At 50.4% G+C, this 21,301-nt stretch overlaps 1 non-coding gene across 1 annotated transcript; it reads left to right on the top strand.

Moving 5' to 3' along the window:
* The first annotated feature begins 1,859 nt into the window (after positions 1–1,859).
* On the top strand, positions 1,860–1,964 carry LOC140484004 (U6 spliceosomal RNA). Its single transcript, XR_011962166.1, has one exon. It is a non-coding gene; the product is annotated as a U6 spliceosomal RNA (small nuclear RNA).
* The last annotated feature ends 19,337 nt before the right edge of the window (positions 1,965–21,301 follow it).

Here is a 21,301-nt window from a genome sequence, read left to right as displayed (position 1 = left end):
ATGAACTGCCAGAGGAAGTGGCAGATGCAGGTACAGTTATAACATCTAAAAGAGATTTGGACAGGTACATGAGTAGGAAAGGTTTAGAGGGATATGGGCCAAACACAGGCAAGTTGGGATTAGTTTAGTTTGGGAAACTTGGTTGGCATAGACAAGTCAGGCTGTTATAAAGCTGAGGTTGAACCCCTCCCTCCCCAACACTGGAACACCCAAGGAGGAGCACCTTGCCCTATAATCCGTAAAAAGAGCCTGATGACAAGTTTGTAATAGTATGCTGTTCCAATAAATGTGAGTGCCACTCATGTAACAAAATAGAATTGAGTCTTTTGAAATTACAGCCAGGTTACTTCCAGAATTTTCTGTACCTTCTCTGTTGAATCTTCTGTCAGGAGTGTCTTCTCCATTGGTTTCTGCTGTCAGGAACATCTTCTGCACCATTGGTACCATTATTATTTAGATGGTGCTTCCTCTAAGACATAGATGACTGTGAGAGTGAGCAATTCTGCCTTGAGAGCTGAGGGCTGTTAACTTTGACAGATGGCAATTAGCTCTCTGAGTCTTTTTCCAACTGTCCCCTTCTTTAATACCCTTGATGACATATCCATGTTTATTATAATAGGATTGGTCCTACGTTGTCAAAACCATCAGATTTAAATTTAATAGGTTTTTGGTATCTAAGGGCCTGGTTCAAATTGATTGGCTGAATTCAAACCTGTTGTCTTGGTAAAACTGCTGCTTGGTCTGCTAACTGTACAGCCTTTTGATACAGATGTTTTAATCCAGGCTCTCTGTATCCTTGCAAACTCAAGCTGCTGCCCACAGACATCCATTTTAATCTCTAAGCACAGAAAAAAACACCATCTTTTAAAGGGACCACACAATACTTTCCCTCACACCCACCCCCCAGCATTTTACAAACACCAAACACTAACTTGCTTCTTCCCAATTTATAATTACTCTACCCAACTTTGCAGCACTGTGCTATATGACTCTGATAAAGTGGCCATATGATTGGCACCACATCCATAAAGATCAACTCCCTCCACCACCAACACTCAGTAGCAGCAGTGTGTACCATGTACAAGATGCATTGCAAAAAATTCACCAAACATCCTAAGACAGCACCTTCCAAACCCATGAGAAGGACAGAATACATGGGAACACCACAACTCAAAAGTTCCTTTCCAAGCCACTCACCATCCTGACCTGGAAATATATCAAAGTTAAAAATCACACAACACTAGGTTATAGTCCAACAGGTTTATTTGGAAGCACTAGCTTTTAGAGCGCTGAACACAACCATCTGATGATGAAGCAGCGCTCCAAAAGCTAGTGCTTTGAAATAAACCCTTTGGACTATAACCTAGTGTTATGTGAATTTTAACTTTGCCCATACCAGTCCAACACCGGCTCCTCCAAATCATGGAAATATACCGCCATTCCTTCAAGGAGTGGAGGATCAAGATCCTGGAATGTTATCCTAATATCATTGTGGGGATACCTACAGCAACGGCCCAAAACTGTTCACAGTGTTCCATTGATTGCTTTGTGGTGGCCCAGAGGATACTGTGCATGACGATCAATAATGAAGGAAAAATAATCATGTGGATGAGGGCATTCTACCTTTTTGGTTTTACTGAACTTAGAGTTGAGTAAACAATAAGAAATTTCTTGCATTGCTGTAAATGATATACAGGTTAATTGGAATAGTGCTATTAGATCTGCAGCTAAAAGCTTCCAATGTCTTGTCATCAACTGTCAGACTGACCCTGTGTGACTTCATCACATTGGGTGGTGCTATTCACACTCAGATCCAGAGACAAACAGATGAGGTGTGAGACTGTTAGTGAATGTACACAGTATTAATCAGCACACATACTATAATTGGAATAATACTTCGACGATTAGCATGGCCCCTGCTCAAGGATGACAGACCCACATTAAGAATACTGTGCACAGATTTTGTCTTCTTATTTAAGAAAGGATATAAATGTATTGAGAACTCCTATGGTGCAGTAGTAGTGTCCCTACCTTTGAACTAGGAGACTGGGTTCAAGCACCAGAGTCAAAAGGTGTGGTGTCAAGGGCTTATGCCTGAAATGTTGATTCTCCTGCTTCTTGGATGCTGCTTGACTGGCTGTGCTTTTCCAGCATCACACTCTTTGACTCTGATCTCCAGCATTTGCAGTCCTCATTTTTCCTTCAAGCTCCAGGGGTGTGTCATAATATCTCTGAACAGGTAGATTTGAAAATGTAACATGTAAAATGGGTTAGGAGCTGTTTGTAGAAGGTTCAGTGCTACATTGCCTAATCTGGAGAGCTGTTATTAGAGAGTAACTGGAGTTTAAAGAAACAGTGAGTTAGATGAAAGAGGGGGTGGACAGTCCCTTGCTTTCTGTCATTGGTGAGTACTTTCTGCTTTTTAATATAAAAGTAAGGTCTTGGAAATAAATTTGGAGCATAACGGGGAAAGTGCGACCTTAAGAAACACCTACAGTACAGACCATCGGAGATCAGAGAGAGGGAGTGAATGTGGCAAGGAGCTGCAGGAAAATGTTTGAAGGAGCTGCCCAATTTTAACTTCAATCAATCCAGGCACTGAACAGTTGAAGTGACGTCAGGATAGTAAAGTGTCGTAAGGCAAGTGGAATCTGCTGATTGGGTGAGGCTAGACAGTGAGTATCTGTATTAATATTATTGCTTAGAGTTTGTAAACTCATTATTTTATCATTTAAAGTTTGTACAGGCTATATACTGTTTTTTGAATACTGTAGATTCTTGAAGAAGGGCTCATGCCCAAACTGTCGATTCTCCTGCTCCTTGGATGCTGCCTGACCTGCTGCGCTTTTCCAGCAACACATTTTCAGCTCTGATCTCCAGCATCTGCAGTCCTCTCTTTCTCCTATATACTGTTTTGACAAGGTTGAGAGTAGAAGGGCCACAAAGTAATTGGTATTATTTGATTGTAAGAGAGGTTTAGTCCACAAGGGTAAGTCATGGCCACCAGGCAGTGTAAGAACTAAGCAGTGGTGCAGGAACACCCAGTGTTAAACAGATATAGTACTTTAGATGCTGTTAATGGGAAATAGCTTTTCAGGGGAAACCATTAACAGCTAAATTCATTGCCCCATGATTGGTTCTGCTGCACAGGAGAGAACGTGAAGGAGTTAGTGTGGAAGTGCAATAGTCACATTCAGTTGTAAAGGAAATAGATAAGTGTTTCTATGGCCACAAACAAGACTCCAAGTTGGTGTGTTGCTTTCCTGGTGCTAGGGTCAAGGATGTCTCAGAGTGGCTACAGGACATTCTGGAGGGGAAGGGTGAACAGCCAGTGGTCTTGGTACACATGGGTACCCAAACTTAAGTGAAAAAAAATGATACTCTAAAGCTAATTGTAGGGAATTAGGAAGTCAGTTGGAAACTAGAACCTCAGTGATCTCAGGATTACCGCCAGTGTCATATGCCAGTCAGAGTAGCAATAGCAGGATTTACTGGATGAATTTGTGGCTGGAAAGATAGTACGAGGGGGAGGATCTCAAATTCTTGGGATATTAAGACCAGTTCTGGGGGAGGTGGGACCAATACAAACTGGATGGATGCAGCTGGGCAGGATCAGGACTGATGTCCGAAGGAAAGTATTTGCTAATGTGGTCGGAGTGGCAGGGGAATGGGAACCTAAGCAGGGTGCTGAGGGAAACAGAGAGAAGGATGGCAATAAAAGAAAGTACAGTAAAATGCAAAGATAATCAAGGGCAAGAGGACAAACACGAGGAAAGGTTAGGGATGATGTCATAGCCGTTATGGAGATATGGTTACAAAACCAGAATCTGAACATCCAGGGATATTTGACACTAGAGACACAGGAGGGATGGAAAAGTTGGTGGGGTAGTCTTGTTAATAAGAAATGAAATGAGGACAGTTGAGAGAGATTACCTAGGCTTGGATGATGTAGAGTCCATTTCAGTGGAGTTAACAAAACAGCAAGGGAAAGAAAACTTTAGTAGGAGTAATGTATAGGCCCCCAAGGGTATAAATCAACAAATTATAGGAGCATGTAAAAATAGTGGAGTAATAATTATGGGTTGCTTTAATCTTCATGTTGATTGAGTTAATCTCATTGGGAAGGGTAGCTACAATAATTCAGTCTCATAGGTGTACTCGGGAAAATTCCCTAGAGCAACATGTCATGGAGCCAGCTAGGAAACAGATAATCTTGGAAGTGGTAATGGGTAATGTGACAAGTTTAATAAATGACCTCTGAATAAAAGATCCCCTAGGAGGTGGTGATCAAAACATAACAGAACCTAATATTCAATTTAAGAGTGAGAAACTTGGCTCCGAAAGAACTGTTTTTAATTTAAGTAAAGGGAATTACAATGGAATGAGGAGAGAGTTAGCTGAAGTGAAGTGGGCAGATAGATTGGCAGGGATAGTCCATAGTTTAAGTGGATTGGCAATGCTAAATTGTCCTGTAATGTCCAGGGATGTGCAGGCTAGGTGGATTAGCCGCGGGAAAGGCAGGGGGTGATTTGAATGGTATGCTCTTCGGAGGGTCGGTGTGAACTTAATGGGTCAAATGGTCTGCTTCCACACTGTACGGATTTTATGCTTCTATCAACGGCATTAAGCAGGCAGTGGTGGACATTTAAGGAGGTAATTCATGACTCTCAGCAGAAATACATCCCAGTAAGGAGGAAAGATTCTCAGAGAGGGATAAACCAACAATGACTAAGCAAGAAATTTAAATATAAAGTTGAAAGAAAAAGCATATATGAAGGCAAAAGCCAATGATAGCCAGTTAGTGGCTGGGAATAATGCAGAATCCAGCAAAGAAGTAAAAAGGTAATAAAGAGAGAGAAAATAAACAATGAGACAACGAGTGAGGAGTTTAAAAACTGATATATATAAAAAGGAAAGAGGCCAAAGTAACTGACTTATTTATTAAAGAATTTTGAGCAATGGAGTGGATAGAGGGAAACAAGGAGATGTGTTGTATTTAGATTTTCAGAAGGCATTTGACAAGGTACCTCATAAAAGGTTAAGTCATAAGATAAGAGTCCACGCTTTTGGAGGTAGTACATTAGAGTCATAGAGCTGTACAGCTTGGATACAGACCCTTCCATCCAACTCGTCCATGCCTACTCATCCACTATTCACTAGAGTTTTGCAGAATGAGAGGTGCTATCATTAACCATATAGGATTCTTAAGGGGCTTGACAGGGTAAATGCTGAGAGGATGCTTCCCCTCATGGGAAGACTCTGGGACCTGAGGGAATAGTCTCAGAATAAAGGAGCATCAACTTAAAACGTGTGATGAGGAAGGATATCTACTCTGAGGGTTGAAACTTCTTGCCACAGAGAAGTGTGGGATTAGAGTCCTTGTGTGTAGTTAAGGCTGAGATCGATAGATTCTTGATCAGAAGGGTTGCAGGGAACAGGCAGGAAGGTGGATATGAGGTCGTCGTGATCCTATTGAAAGGCAGAGTAGGCTTAGGGGCTGAAAGGCCCACTCCTGTTCCTGTTTCTTATGGTCTTAAGAACTGTGCGTACCTGGGATGTGGGAGTAATCCTATGAGGAAAGGGTGAGAAAGCTGGCCTGTATCCATTGGAGTTTAGGAGAACAAAGGGTGATCCTGCTGAAACACAGAAGATCCTGAAATGACTTGGCAGAGTGGATGTTGAAATGATTAGCTGAATCTCACCAAATTTTGGCAAATTGAGTTTCATGGAAGGTTTCTCTTAGCAAGACCTAGCACATTTTCATGTAGTTGTCTCCTAGCGCACCCTTGTCCAATGCAAGTCCAATTCTCTTCTGCTTGCCATAGTTGCAGGAACTCCCAGGATACCCAAGCATTCCTGGAGCTGGCATCACACCTAAACATTTGTTGTGCAATCAGGCAAGTGTTGGCAATCCACAGCAGCTCTCCGTGGTTCCAGATATTCAGTCCAGGCATTCAGCCCAATCCTGGCTGAGAAGAGGAATTTGGTGGCTTCCTTTGGGAGAACTCTGTGTACCTCAGTCTGAAACAGGAAAACTTGTGTACCTCAGTCTGGGCTGGTAACCCTTGTGAATCTCAGTCTGGGCTGAGAACCCTATGCAGCTCAGTCTGAGCGAGGAACCCTGTGCACTTCAGTCTGAGCTGGGAACCGTGTGTACCTCAGTCTGGGCTGAGAACCATTATACCTCAGTTTGGAATGGGAACCCTGTGTACCTCAGACTGAGCTGAGAACCCTGTGTACCTCAGTCAGAGCCGGGAACCCTGTGTATCTCAGTGTGAGCTAGGAATCCTGTGTACCTCAGTCTGAGCTGGGAACCCTGCGTACCTTAGTTGAAATGGGAATCCTGTGTACCTCAGTCTGGAATGGGAACCCTGCGTACCTTAGTTGAAATGGGAATCCTGTGTACCTCAGTCTGGAATGGGAACCCTGTGTACCTCAGTCTGAGCTGGGAAGCCTGTGTACCTCAGTCAGAGCTAGGAATCCTGTGTACCTCAGCCTCCGCTTGGAACTCTGTGTACCTCAATTTGGAATGGGAAGCCTGTGTCCCCCAGTCTGAAATGGGAAGCCTGTGTCCCCCAGTCTGAAATGGGAAGCCTGTGTCCCCCAGTCTGAAATGGGAAGCCTGTGTACCTCAGTCTGAGCTGGGAACCGTGTGTACCTCAGTCTGGGCTGAGAACCATTATACCTCAGTCTGGAATGGGAACCCTGTGTACCTCAGTCTGGAATGGGAATCCTGCGTACCTCAGTCTGGAATGGGAACCCTGTGTACCTCAGTCTGAGCTGGGAACCCTGTGTACCTCAGTCAGAGCTAGGAATCCTGTGTACCTCAGTCTGAGCTGGAAATCCTGTGTACCTCAGCCTCTGCTTGGAACTCTGTATACCTCAATTTGGAATGGCAAGTCTGTGTCCCCCAGTCTGAAATGGGAAGCCTGTGTACCCCAGTCTGAAATGGGAAGACTGTGTACCTCAGTCTGAGCTGGGAACTCTGTGTACCTCAGTCAGGAATGAGAACCCTGTGTACCTCAGTTGAAATGGGAATCTTGTGTATATCAGTCTGGGCTGGGAACCCTGTGTACCTCAGTTTGTTCTGGGAATGCTGTGTACCTCATACTGAGCTGGGAACCTTGTGTACCTCAGTTTGGAATGGGAACCCTGTGTACATCAGTCTGAAATGGGAAGCCTGTGTACATCAGTCTGGAATGGGAACCCTATGTACCTCAGTCTGGGCTGGGAACCCTGTGTACGTCAGTTTGTGCTGGAACTCCTGGGTACCTCAGTCTGAGCTGGGAACCCTGTGTACCTCAGTCTGAAATGGGAACCCTGTGTACCTCAGTCTGGGCTGGGAACCCTGTGTGTCTCAGTCTGAAATGGGAACCCTGTGTACCTCAGTTTGTGCTGGGAATTCTATGTACCCCATCTGAGCTGGGAACCCTGTGTACCACAGTTTGGAATGGGAAACCTGTTACCTCAGTCTGTGCTGGGAACCCGTGTACCTCAACCTGAGCTGGGAACCCTGTGTAACTCAGCCTGAGCTGGGAAGCCTGTGTACCTCAGTCTGGGCTGGGAACCCTGTATACCTCAGTCTGGGCTGGGAAGCCTGTGTACCTCAGTCTGGGCTGGGAAGCCTGTGTACCTCAGTCTGAAATGGGAAACCTGTGTACCTCAGCCTGAGTTGGGAACCCTGTGGACCCCAGTCTGAGCTGGGAACCCTATATACCTCAGTTTGTGCTGGAAATCCAGTGTACCTCATACTGAGCTGGGAACCCTGTGTACCTCAGTCTGAGCTGGGAACCCTGTGTACCTCAGTCAGAGCTGGGAATCCTGTGTACCGAAGTCTGAGCTGGAAAGCCTGTGTACCTCAGTTTGGAATGGGAAGCCTGTGTCGCCCAGTCTGAAATGGGAACCCTGTGTATCACAGTCTGAAATGGGAACCCTGTGTATCACAGTCTGAAACGGGAAACCTGTGCACATCAGTCTGGAATGCGAACCCTGTGTACCTCAGTCTGAGCTGGGAACCCTATGTACCTCAGTCTGGAATGAGAACCCTGTGTGCCTCAGTTGAAACGGGAAACCTGTGCACATCAGTCTGGAATGGGAACCCTGTGTACCTCAGTCTGAGCTGGGAACCCTATGTACCTCAGTCTGGAATGAGAACCCTGTGTGCCTCAGTTGAAATGGGAATCCTGCGTACCTCAATCTGGAATGGGAACCGTGTGTACCTCAGTCTGAGCTGGGAACTCTGTGTACCTCAGTCAGGAATGAGAACCCTGTGTACCTCAGTTGAAATGGGAATCTTGTGTACATCAGTCTGGGCGGGGAACCCTGTGTACCTCGTGTTTGTGCTGGGAATGCTGTGTACCTCATACTGAGCTGGGAACCCTGTGTACCACAGTTTGGAATGTGAACCCTGTGTACCTGAGTCTGGAATGGGAACCCTGTGTACTTCAGTCTGGGCTGGAAACCCTGTGTACGTCAGTTTGTGCTGGAACTCCTGTGTACCTCAGTCCGGAATGGCATACCTGTGTACCTAAGTTTGGAATGGGAACCCTGTGTACCTCAGTCTGAGCTGGGAACCCTGTGTACCTCAGTCTGAGCTGGAAACCCTGTGTACCTCAGTCTGGGCTGGGAAGCCTGTGTACCTCAGTCTGAGCTGGGAACCCTGTGTACCTCAGTCTGAGCTGGAAACCCTATGTACCTCAGTTTGTGCTGGAAATCCTGTGTACCTCATACTGAGCTGGGAACCCTGTGTACCTCAGTTTGTGCTGGAAATCCTGTGTACCTCATACTGAGCTGGGAACCCTGTGTACCTCAGTCTGAGCTGGGAACCCTGTGTACCTTAGTCTGAGCTGGGAACCCTGTGTACCTCAGCCTCCGCTTGGAACCCTGTGTCCCCCAGTCTGAAATGGGAAGCCTGTGTCCCCCAGTCTGAAATGGGAAGCCTGTGTACCCCAGTCTGAAATGGGAAACCTGTGTACCTCAGTCTGAGCTGGAAACCCTGTGTACCTCAGTCCGGAATGGGATACCTGTGTACCTAAGTTTGGAATGGGAACCCTGTGTACCTCAGTCTGAGCTGGGAACCCTGTGTACCTCACTCTGTGCTGGGAACCCTGTGTACCTCAGTCTGAGCTGGGAACCCTGTGTACCTCAGTCCGAGCTGGGAACCCTGTGTACCTCAGTCAGGAATGAGGACTCGGTGTACATCAATCGAAATGGGAATCTTGTGTACATCAGTCTGGGCTGGGAACCCTGTGTACCTCAGTTTGTGCTGGGAATGCTGTGTACCTCATACTGAGCTGGGAACCCTGTGTACCACAGTTTGGAATGGGAACCATGTGTATCTCAGTCTGAAAAGCGAAGCCAGTGTACCTCAGTCTGGAATGGGAACCCTGTGTACCTCAGTCTGGGCTGGGAACCCTGTGTACCTCAGTCTGTGCTGGGAAGCCTGTAGACCTCAGTCTGAGCTGGGAACTCTGTGTACCTCAGCCTCGGCTTGGAACCCTGTGTACCTCTGTTTGGAATGGGAACCCTGTGTACCTCAGTCTGGGCTGGGAACCCTGTGGACCTCAGTCTGAGTTGGGATCCCTGTGTACCTCAGTCTGAGCTGGGAAGCCTGTGGACCTCAGCCTGAGATGGGAACCCTGTGTACCTCAGTCAGGAATGAGAACCCTGTGTATCTCAATTGAAATGGGAATCTTGTGTACATCAGTCTGTGCTGGGAACCCTGTGTACCTCAGTTTGTGCTGGGAACCTTGTGTACCTCAGCCTGAGCTGTGAACCCTGTGTACCTCAGCCTGAGATGGGAACCCTGTAGACCCCAGTCTGAGCTGGGAACCCTGTGTACCTCAGTCTGTGCTGGGAAACCTGTGTACCTCAGTCTGAGCTGGAAACCCTGTGTACCTCAGTCCGGAATGGGATACCTGTGTACCTAAGTTTGGAATGGGAACCCTGTGTACCTCAGTCTGAGCTGGGAACCCTGTGGACCTCAGCCTGAGATGGGAACCCTGTGTACCTCAGTCAGGAATGAGAACCCTGTGTATCTCAATTGAAATGGGAATCTTGTGTACATCAGTCTGAGCTGGGAACCCTGTGTACCTCAGTCTGTGCTGGGAAACCTGTGTACCTCAGTCTGAGCTGGAAACCCTGTGTACCTCAGTCCGGAATGGGATACCTGTGTACCTAAGTTTGGAATGGGAACCCTGTGTACCTCAGTCTGAGCTGGGAACCCTGTGTACCTCACTCTGTGCTGGGAACCCTGTGTACCTCAGTCCGAGCTGGGAACCCTGTGTACCTCAGTCAGGAATGAGGACTCTGTGTACCTCAATCGAAATGGGAATCTTGTGTACATCAGTCTGGGCTGGGAACCCTGTGTACCTCAGTTTGTGCTGGGAATGCTGTGTACCTCATACTGAGCTGGGAACCCTGTGTACCACAGTTTGGAATGGGGAACCCTGTGTATCTCAGTCTGAAAAGCGAAGCCGGTGTACCTCAGTCTGGAATGGGAACCCTGTGTACCTCAGTCTGGGCTGGGAACCCTGTGTACCTCAGCCTCCGCTTGGAACCCTGTGTACCTCAGTTTGGAATGGGGAGCCTGTGTCCCCCAGTCTGAAATGGGAAGCCTGTGTACCCCAGTCTGAAATGGGAAACCTGTGTACCTCAGTCTGAGCTGGGAACCCAGTGTACCTCAGTCCGGAATGGGAAACCTGTGTACCTCAGTTTGGAATGGGAACCCTGTGTACCTCAGTCTGAGCTGGGAACCCTGTGTACCTCAGTCTGTGCTGGGAACCCTGTGTACCTCAGTCTGAGCTGGGAACTCTGTGTACCTCAGCCTCGGCTTGGAACCCTGTGAACCCCAGTCTGAAATGGGAAGCCTGTGTACCCCAGTCTGAAATGGGAAACCTGTGTACCTCAGTTTGGAATGGGAAACCTGTGTACCTCAGTCTGTGCTGGGAACCCTGTGTACCTCAGTCTGAGCTGGGAACTCTGTGTACCTCAGCCTCGGCTTGGAACCCTGTGAACCCCAGTCTGAAATGGGAAGCCTGTGTACCCCAGTCTGAAATGGGAAACCTGTGTACCTCAGTCTGAGCTGAGAACCCTGTGTACCTCAGTCCGGAATGGGAAACTTGGGTACCTCAGTTTGGAATGGAAACCCTGTGTACCTCAATCTGAGCTGGGAATCCTGTGTACCTCAGTCTGAGCTGGGAATCCTGTGTACCTCAGTTGAAATGGGAATCTTGTGTACATCAGGCTGGGCTGGGAACCCTGTGTACCTCAGTTTGTGCTGGGAATGCTGTGTACCTAAGCCTGAAATGGGAACCCTGTGTACCTCAGTCTGGGCTGGGAACCCTGTGTACCTCAGCCTCCGCTTGGAACCCTGTGTACCTCAGTTTGGAATGGGGAGCCTGTGTCCCCCAGTCTGAAATGGGAAGCCTGTGTACCCCAGTCTGAAATGGGAAACCTGTGTACCTCAGTCTGAGCTGGGAACCCAGTGTACCTCAGTCCGGAATGGGAAACCTGTGTACCTCAGTTTGGAATGGGAACCCTGTGTACCTCAGTCTGAGCTGGGAACCCTGTGTACCTCAGTCTGTGCTGGGAACCCTGTGTACCTCAGTCTGAGCTGGGAACTCTGTGTACCTCAGCCTCGGCTTGGAACCCTGTGAACCCCAGTCTGAAATGGGAAGCCTGTGTACCCCAGTCTGAAATGGGAAACCTGTGTACCTCAGTCTGAGCTGGGAACCCTGTGTACCTCATTCTGAGCTGGGAATCCTGTGTACCTCAGTCTGAGCTGGGAATCATGTGTACCTCAGCCTCGGCTTGGAACCCTGTGAACCCCAGTCTGAAATGGGAAGCCTGTGTACCGCAGTCTGAAATGGGAAACCTGTGTACCTCAGTCTGAGCTGAGAACCCTGTGTACCTCAGTCCGGAATGGGAAACTTGGGTACCTCAGTTTGGAATGGAAACCCTGTGTACCTCAATCTGAGCTGGGAATCCTGTGTACCTCAGTCTGAGCTGGGAATCCTGTGTACCTCAGTTGAAATGGGAATCTTGTGTACATCAGGCTGGGCTGGGAACCCTGTGTACCTCAGTTTGTGCTGGGAATGCTGTGTACCTAAGCCTGAAATGGGAACCCTGTGTACCTCAGTCTGTGCTGGGATGCCTGTGTACCTCAGTCCATGCTGGGAACCCTGTGTAGCTCAGTCTGTGCTGGGAACCCTGTGTACCTCAGCCTGAGCTGGGACCCCTGTGTACCTCAGGCTTGCTGGGAACCTTGTGTACCTCCGTCTGGGCTGGGAAGTCTGTGGACCCCAGTCTAGGCTTGGAATCCTATGTACCTCATACTGACTGGGAACCCTTTGTACCTCAGTTTGGAATGGGAACCCTGTGTACCTCAGTCTGACCTGGGAACCCTGTTTACCTCAGCCTCGGCTTGGAACCCTGTGTGCCTCAGTTTGGATTGGGAAGCCTGTGTACCGCAATTTGGAATGGGAAGCCTGTGTACCTCAGCCTGAAATGGGAACCCTGTATACCTCAGTCTGGAATGGGAACCCTGTGTACCTCAGCCTCGGCTTGGAACCGTGTACCTCAGTTTGGAATGGGAAGCCTGTGTACCTCAGTCTGAGCTGGGAACCCTGTGTTCCTCAGTCTGTGCTGGGAATCTTGTGTACATCAGTCTGAGCTGGGAACCCTATATACCTCAGTTTGTGCTGGAAATCCTGTGTACCTCATACTGAGCTGGGAACCCTGTGTACCTCAGTCAGAGCTGGGAATCCCGTGTATCTCAGTCTGAGCTGGAAAGCCTGTGTACCTCAGCCTCCGCTTGGAACCCTGTGTACCCCAGTCTGAAATGGGAAACCTGTGTACCTCAGTCTGAGTTGGGAACCCTGTGTACCTCAGTCTGTGCTGGGAACCCTGTGTACCTGAGCCTCGGCTTGGAACCCTGTGTACCCCAGTCTGAAATGGGAAACCTGTGTACCTCAGTCTGAGCTGGGAACCCTGTGTACCTAAGTCCGGAATGGGAAACCTGTGTACCCAGTTTGGAATGGGAACCCTGTGTACCTCAGTCTGAGCTGGGAACCCTGTGTACCTCAGTCCGGAATGGGAAACCTGTGTACCTCAGTCTGAGCTGGGAATTCTGTGTACCTCAGTCTGAGCTGGGAATCCTGTGAACCTCAGTCTGAGCTGGGAACCCTGTGTACCTCAGTCAGGAAGGAGAACCCTGTGTACCTCAGTTGAAATGGGAATCTTGTGTACATCAGGCTGGGCTGGGAACCCTGTGTACCTCAGTTTGTGCTGGGAATGCTGTGTACCTCATACTGAGCTGAGAACCCTGTGTACCTCAGTTTGGAATGGAAAGCCTGTGTACCTCAGCCTGAAATGGGAACCCTGTGTACCTCAGTCTGTGCTGGAATGCCTGTGTACCTCAGTCTGTGCTGGGAACCCTGTGTACCTCAGTCCGGAATGGGAAACCTGTGTACCTCAGTCTGAAATGGGAAGCCTGTGTACCTCAGTATGAGTTGGGATCCCTGTGTGCCTCAGTCTGTGCTGGGAAGCCTGTGTACCTCAGTCCATGCTGGGATCGCTGTGTACTTCAGCCTGTGCTGGGAACCCTGTGTACCTCAGCCTGAGCTGGGAACCCTGTGTACCTCAGGCTGTGCTGGGAACCTTGTGTACCTCCGTCTGGGCTGGGAAGCCTGTGGACCCCAGTGTGGGCTTGGAATCCTATGTACCTCATACTGACTGGGAACCCTTTGTACCTCAGTTTGGAATGGGAAGACTGTGTACCTCAGTCTGGACTGGGAACCCTGTGTACCTCAGTCTGAGCTGGGAACCCTGTGGAACCCAGTCTGGCCTGGAACCCTGTGTACCTCAGCCTCGGCTTGGAACCGTGTACCTCAGTTTGGAATGGGAAGCCTGTGTACCCCAGTTTGGAATGGGAATCCTGTGTACCTCAGCCTGAAATGGGAATCCTGTGTACCTCAGTCTGAGCTGGGAACCCTGTTTACCTCAGCCTCGGCTTGGAACCCTGTTTACCTCAGCCTCGGCTTGGAACCCTGTGTGCCTCAGTTTGGATTGGGAAGCCTGTGTACCCCAGTTTGGAATGGGAAGCCTGTGTACCTCAGTACGAGTTGGGAACCCTGTGTACCTCAGTCTGAGCTGGGTAGCCTGTGTACCTCACTCTGTGCTGGGATCCCTGTGTACGTCAGTCTGTGCTGGGAACCCTGTGTACCTCAGCCTGAGCTGGGAACCTTGTGTACCTCCGTCTGGGCTGGGAAGTCTGTGGACCCCAGTCTAGGCTTGGAATCCTATGTACCTCATACTGACTGGGAACCCTTTGTACCTCAGTTTGGAATGGGAACCCTGTGTACCTCAGCCTCGGCTTGGAACCGTGTACCTCAGTTTGGAATGGGAACCCTGTGTACCTCAGTCTGTGCTGGGAAGCCTGTGGACCTCAGTCTGAGCTGGGATCCCTGTGTACCTCAGTCTGAGCTGGGAAACCAGTGTACCTCAGTCTGAGCTGGGAACCTTGTGTACCTCAGCCTAAGCTGTGAACCCTGTGTACATCAGCCTGAGATGGGAACCCTGTAGACCCCAGTCTGAGCTGGGAACCCTGTGTACCTCAGTCTGAGCTGGGAACCCTGTGTACCTCAGCCTCCGCTTGGAACCCTGTGTACCTCAGTTTGGAATGGGGAGCCTGTGTCCCCCAGTCTGAAATGGGAAGCCTGTGTACCCCAGTCTGAAATGGGAAACCTGTGTACCTCAGTCTGAGCTGGGAACCCAGTGTACCTCAGTCCGGAATGAGAAACCTGTGTACCTCAGTTTGGAATGGGAACCCTGTGTACCTCAGTCTGAGCTGGGAACCCTGTGTACCTCAGTCTGTGCTGGGAACCCTGTGTACCTCAGTCTGAGCTGGGAACTCTGTGTACCTCAGCCTCGGCTTGGAACCCTGTGAACCCCAGTCTGAAATGGGAAGCCTGTGTACCCCAGTCTGAAATGGGAAACCTGTGTACCTCAGTTTGGAATGGGAAACCTGTGTACCTCAGTCTGTGCTGGGAACCCTGTGTACCTCAGTCTGAGCTGGGAACTCTGTGTACCTCAGCCTCGGCTTGGAATCCTGTGAACCCCAGTCTGAAATGGGAAGCCTGTGTACCCCAGTCTGAAATGGGAAACCTGTGTACCTCAGTCTGAGCTGAGAACCCTGTGTACCTCAGTCCGGAATGGGAAACTTGGGTACCTCAGTTTGGAATGGAAACCCTGTGTACCTCAATCTGAGCTGGGAATCCTGTGTACCTCAGTCTGAGCTGGGAATCCTGTGTACCTCAGTTGAAATGGGAATCTTGTGTACATCAGGCTGGGCTGGGAACCCTGTGTACCTCAGTTTGTGCTGGGAATGCTGTGTACCTAAGCCTGAAATGGGAACCCTGTGTACCTCAGTCTGTGCTGGGATGCCTGTGTACCTCAGTCCATGCTGGGAACCCTGTGTAGCTCAGTCTGTGCTGGGAACCCTGTGTACCTCAGCCTGAGCTGGGACCCCTGTGTACCTCAGGCTTGCTGGGAACATTGTGTACCTCCGTCTGGGCTGGGAAGTCTGTGGACCCCAGTCTAGGCTTGGAATCCTATGTACCTCATACTGACTGGGAACCCTTTGTACCTCAGTTTGGAATGGGAACCCTGTGTACCTCAGTCTGACCTGGGAATCCTGTGTACCTCAGCCTCGGCTTGGAACCGTGTACCTCAGTTTGGAATGGGAAGCCTGTGTACCTCAGTCTGAGCTGGGAACCCTGTTTACCTCAGCCTCAGCTTGGAACCCTGTGTGCCTCAGTTTGGATTGGGAAGCCTGTGTACCGCAATTTGGAATGGGAAGCCTGTGTACCTCAGCCTGAAATGGGAACCCTGTATACCTCAGTCTGGAATGGGAACCCTGTGTACCTCAGCCTCGGCTTGGAACCGTGTACCTCAGTTTGGAATGGGAAGCCTGTGTACCTCAGTCTGAGCTGGGAACCCTGTGTTCCTCAGTCTGTGCTGGGAATCTTGTGTACATCAGTCTGAGCTGGGAACCCTATATACCTCAGTTTGTGCTGGAAATCCTGTGTACCTCATACTGAGCTGGGAACCCTGTGTACCTCAGTCAGAGCTGGGAATCCCGTGTATCTCAGTCTGAGCTGGAAAGCCTGTGTACCTCAGCCTCCGCTTGGAACCCTGTGTACCCCAGTCTGAAATGGGAAACCTGTGTACCTCAGTCTGAGTTGGGAACCCTGTGTACCTCAGTCTGTGCTGGGAACCCTGTGTACCTGAGCCTCGGCTTGGAACCCTGTGTACCCCAGTCTGAAATGGGAAACCTGTGTACCTCAGTCTGAGCTGGGAACCCTGTGTACCTAAGTCCGGAATGGGAAACCTGTGTACCCAGTTTGGAATGGGAACCCTGTGTACCTCAGTCTGAGCTGGGAACCCTGTGTACCTCAGTCCGGAATGGGAAACCTGTGTACCTCAGTCTGAGCTGGGAATTCTGTGTACCTCAGTCTGAGCTGGGAATCCTGTGAACCTCAGTCTGAGCTGGGAACCCTGTGTACCTCAGTCAGGAAGGAGAACCCTGTGTACCTCAGTTGAAATGGGAATCTTGTGTACATCAGGCTGGGCTGGGAACCCTGTGTACCTCAGTTTGTGCTGGGAATGCTGTGTACCTCATACTGAGCTGAGAACCCTGTGTACCTCAGTTTGGAATGGAAAGCCTGTGTACCTCAGCCTGAAATGGGAACCCTGTGTACCTCAGTCTGTGCTGGAATGCCTGTGTACCTCAGTCCGGAATGGGAAACCTGTGTACCTCAGTCTGAAATGGGAAGCCTGTGTACCTCAGTATGAGTTGGGATCCCTGTGTGCCTCAGTCTGTGCTGGGAAGCCTGTGTACCTCAGTCCATGCTGGGATCCCTGTGTACTTCAGCCTGTGCTGGGAACCCTGTGTACCTCAGCCTGAGCTGGGAACCCTGTGTACCTCAGGCTGTGCTGGGAACCTTGTGTACCTCCGTCTGGGCTGGGAAGCCTGTGGACCCCAGTGTGGGCTTGGAATCCTATGTACCTCATACTGACTGGGAACCCTTTGTACCTCAGTTTGGAATGGGAAGACTGTGTACCTCAGTCTGGACTGGGAACCCTGTGTACCTCAGTCTGAGCTGGGAACCCTGTGGAACCCAGTCTGGCCTGGAACCCTGTGTACCTCAGCCTCGGCTTGGAACCGTGTACCTCAGTTTGGAATGGGAAGCCTGTGTACCCCAGTTTGGAATGGGAATCCTGTGTACCTCAGCCTGAAATGGGAATCCTGTGTACCTCAGTCTGAGCTGGGAACCCTGTTTACCTCAGCCTCGGCTTGGAAACCTGTGTGCCTCAGTTTGGATTGGGAAGCCTGTGTACCCCAGTTTGGAATGGGAAGCCTGTGTACCTCAGTACGAGTTGGGAACCCTGTGTACCTCAGTCTGAGCTGGGTAGCCTGTGTACCTCACTCTGTGCTGGGATCCCTGTGTACTTCAGTCTGTGCTGGGAACCCTGTGTACCTCAGCCTGAGCTGGGAACCCTTTGTACCTCAGGCTGTGCTGGGAACCTTGTGTACCTCCGTCTGGGCTGGGAAGTCTGTGGACCCCAGTCTAGGCTTGGAATCCTATGTACCTCATACTGACTGGGAACCCTTTGTACCTCAGTTTGGAATGGGAACCCTGTGTACCTCAGTCTGGCCTGGGAACCCTGTGTACCTCAGCCTCGGCTTGGAACCGTGTACCTCAGTTTGGAATGGGAAGCCTGTGTACCTCAGCCTGAAATGGGAACCCTGTGTACCTCAGTCTGTGCTGGGAAGCCTGTGGACCTCAGTCTGAGCTGGGATCCCTGTGTACCTCAGTCTGAGCTGGGAAACCAGTGTACCTCAGTCTGAGCTGGGAACCTTGTGTACCTCAGCCTAAGCTGTGAACCCTGTGTACCTCAGCCTGAGATGGGAACCCTGTAGACCCCAGTCTGAGCTGGGAACCCTGTGTACCTCAGTCTGAGCTGGGAACCCTGTGTACCTCAGCCTCCGCTTGGAACCCTGTGTACCTCAGTTTGGAATGGGGAGCCTGTGTCCCCCAGTCTGAAATGGGAAGCCTGTGTACCCCAGTCTGAAATGGGAAACCTGTGTACCTCAGTCTGAGCTGGGAACCCAGTGTACCTCAGTCCGGAATGGGAAACCTGTGTACCTCAGTTTGGAATGGGAACCCTGTGTACCTCAGTCTGAGCTGGGAACCCTGTGTACCTCAGTCTGTGCTGGGAACCCTGTGTACCTCAGTCTGAGCTGGGAACTCTGTGTACCTCAGCCTCGGCTTGGAACCCTGTGAACCCCAGTCTGAAATGGGAAGCCTGTGTACCCCAGTCTGAAATGGGAAACCTGTGTACCTCAGTCTGAGCTGGGAACCCTGTGTACCTCATTCTGAGCTGGGAATCCTGTGTACCTCAGTCTGAGCTGGGAATCATGTGTACCTCAGCCTCGGCTTGGAACCCTGTGAACCCCAGTCTGAAATGGGAAGCCTGTGTACCCCAGTCTGAAATGGGAAACCTGTGTACCTCAGTCTGAGCTGAGAACCCTGTGTACCTCAGTCCGGAATGGGAAACTTGGGTACCTCAGTTTGGAATGGAAACCCTGTGTACCTCAATCTGAGCTGGGAATCCTGTGTACCTCAGTCTGAGCTGGGAATCCTGTGTACCTCAGTTGAAATGGGAATCTTGTGTACATCAGGCTGGGCTGGGAACCCTGTGTACCTCAGTTTGTGCTGGGAATGCTGTGTACCTAAGCCTGAAATGGGAACCCTGTGTACCTCAGTCTGTGCTGGGATGCCTGTGTACCTCAGTCCATGCTGGGAACCCTGTGTAGCTCAGTCTGTGCTGGGAACCCTGTGTACCTCAGCCTGAGGTGGGAACCCTTTGTACCTCAGGCTGTGCTGGGAACCTTGTGTACCTCCGTCTGGGCTGGGAAGTCTGTGGACCCCAGTCTAGGCTTGGAATCCTATGTACCTCATACTGACTGGGAACCCTTTGTACCTCAGTTTGGAATGGGAACCCTGTGTACCTCAGTCTGACCTGGGAATCCTGTGTACCTCAGCCTCGGCTTGGAACCGTGTACCTCAGTTTGGAATGGGAAGCCTGTGTACCTCAGTCTGAGCTGGGAACCCTGTTTACCTCAGCCTTGGCTTGGAACCCTGTGTGCCTCAGTTTGGATTGGGAAGCCTGTGTACCGCAATTTGGAATGGGAAGCCTGTGTACCTCAGCCTGAAATGGGAACCCTGTATACCTCAGTCTGGAATGGGAACCCTGTGTACCTCAGCCTCGGCTTGGAACCGTGTACCTCAGTTTGGAATGGGAAGCCTGTGTTCCTCAGTCTGTGCTGGGAAGCCTGTGTTCCTCAGTCTGTGCTGGGAAGCCTGTGGACCTCAGTCTGAGCTGGGAACCCTATATACCTCAGTTTGTGCTGGAAATCCTGTGTACCTCATACTGAGCTGGGAACCCTGTGTACCTCAGTCAGAGCTGGGAATCCCGTGTATCTCAGTCTGAGCTGGAAAGCCTGTGTACCTCAGCCTCCGCTTGGAACCCTGTGTACCCCAGTCTGAAATGGGAAACCTGTGTACCTCAGTCTGAGTTGGGAACCCTGTGTACCTCAGTCTGTGCTGGGAACCCTGTGTACCTGAGCCTCGACTTGGAACCCTGTGTACCCCAGTCTGAAATGGGAAACCTGTGTACCTCAGTCTGAGCTGGGAACCCTGTGTACCTAAGTCCGGAATGGGAAACCTGTGTACCCAGTTTGGAATGGGAACCCTGTGTACCTCAGTCTGAGCTGGGAACCCTGTGTACCTCAGTCCGGAATGGGAAACCTGTGTACCTCAGTCTGAGCTGGGAATTCTGTGTACCTCAGTCTGAGCTGGGAATCCTGTGAACCTCAGTCTGAGCTGGGAACCCTGTGTACCTCAGTCAGGAAGGAGAACCCTGTGTACCTCAGTTGAAATGGGAATCTTGTGTACATCAGGCTGGGCTGGGAACCCTGTGTACCTCAGTTTGTGCTGGGAATGCTGTGTACCTCATACTGAGCTGAGAACCCTGTGTACCTCAGTTTGGAATGGAAAGCCTGTGTACCTCAGCCTGAAATGGGAACCCTGTGTACCTCAGTCTGTGTTGGAATGCCTGTGTACCTCAGTCCGGAATGGGAAACCTGTGTACCTCAGTCTGAAATGGGAAGCCTGTGTACCTCAGTATGAGTTGGGATCCCTGTGTGCCTCAGTCTGTGCTGGGAAGCCTGTGTACCTCAGTCCATGCTGGGATCCCTGTGTACTTCAGCCTGTGCTGGGAACCCTGTGTACCTCAGGCTGTGCTGGGAACCTTGTGTACCTCCGTCTGGGCTGGGAAGCCTGTGGACCCCAGTGTGGGCTTGGAATCCTATGTACCTCATACTGACTGGGAACCCTTTGTACCTCAGTTTGGAATGGGAAGACTGTGTACCTCAGTCTGGACTGGGAACCCTGTGTACCTCAGTCTGAGCTGGGAACCCTGTGGAACCCAGTCTGGCCTGGAACCCTGTGTACCTCAGTCTGGCCTGGAACCCTGTGTACCTCAGCCTCGGCTTGGAACCGTGTACCTCAGTTTGGAATGGGAAGCCTGTGTACCCCAGTTTGGAATGGGAATCCTGTGTACCTCAGCCTGAAATGGGAATCCTGTGTACCTCCGTCTGGGCTGGGAAGTCTGTGGACCCCAGTCTAGGCTTGGAATCCTATGTACCTCATACTGACTGGGAACCCTTTGTACCTCAGTTTGGAATGGGAACCCTGTGTACCTCAGCCTCGGCTTGGAACCGTGTACCTCAGTTTGGAATGGGAAGCCTGTGTACCTCAGTCTGTGCTGGTAAGCCTGTGGACCTCAGTCTGAGCTGGGATCCCTGTGTACTTCAGTCTGAGCTGGGAAACCAGTGTACCTCAGTCTGAGCTGGGAACCTTGTGTACCTCAGCCTAAGCTGTGAACCCTGTGTACCTCAGCCTGAGATGGGAACCCTGTAGACCCCAGTCTGAGCTGGGAACCCTGTGTACCTCAGTCTGAGCTGGGAACACTGTGTACCTCAGCCTCCGCTTGGAACCCTGTGTACCTCAGTTTGGAATGGGGAGCCTGTGTCCCCCAGTCTGAAATGGGAATCCTGTGTACCTCAGCCTGAAATGGGAAACCTGTGTACCTCAGTCTGAGCTGGGAACCCAGTGTACCTCAGTCCGGAATGGGAAACCTGTGTACCTCAGTTTGGAATGGGAACCCTGTGTAC

The sequence above is a fragment of the Chiloscyllium punctatum genome, chromosome 12 (assembly GCF_047496795.1).
Source record: "Chiloscyllium punctatum isolate Juve2018m chromosome 12, sChiPun1.3, whole genome shotgun sequence".
Lineage (NCBI taxonomy): Eukaryota > Metazoa > Chordata > Chondrichthyes > Orectolobiformes > Hemiscylliidae > Chiloscyllium > Chiloscyllium punctatum.
This window is presented reverse-complemented; position numbering and strand designations above follow the sequence as displayed.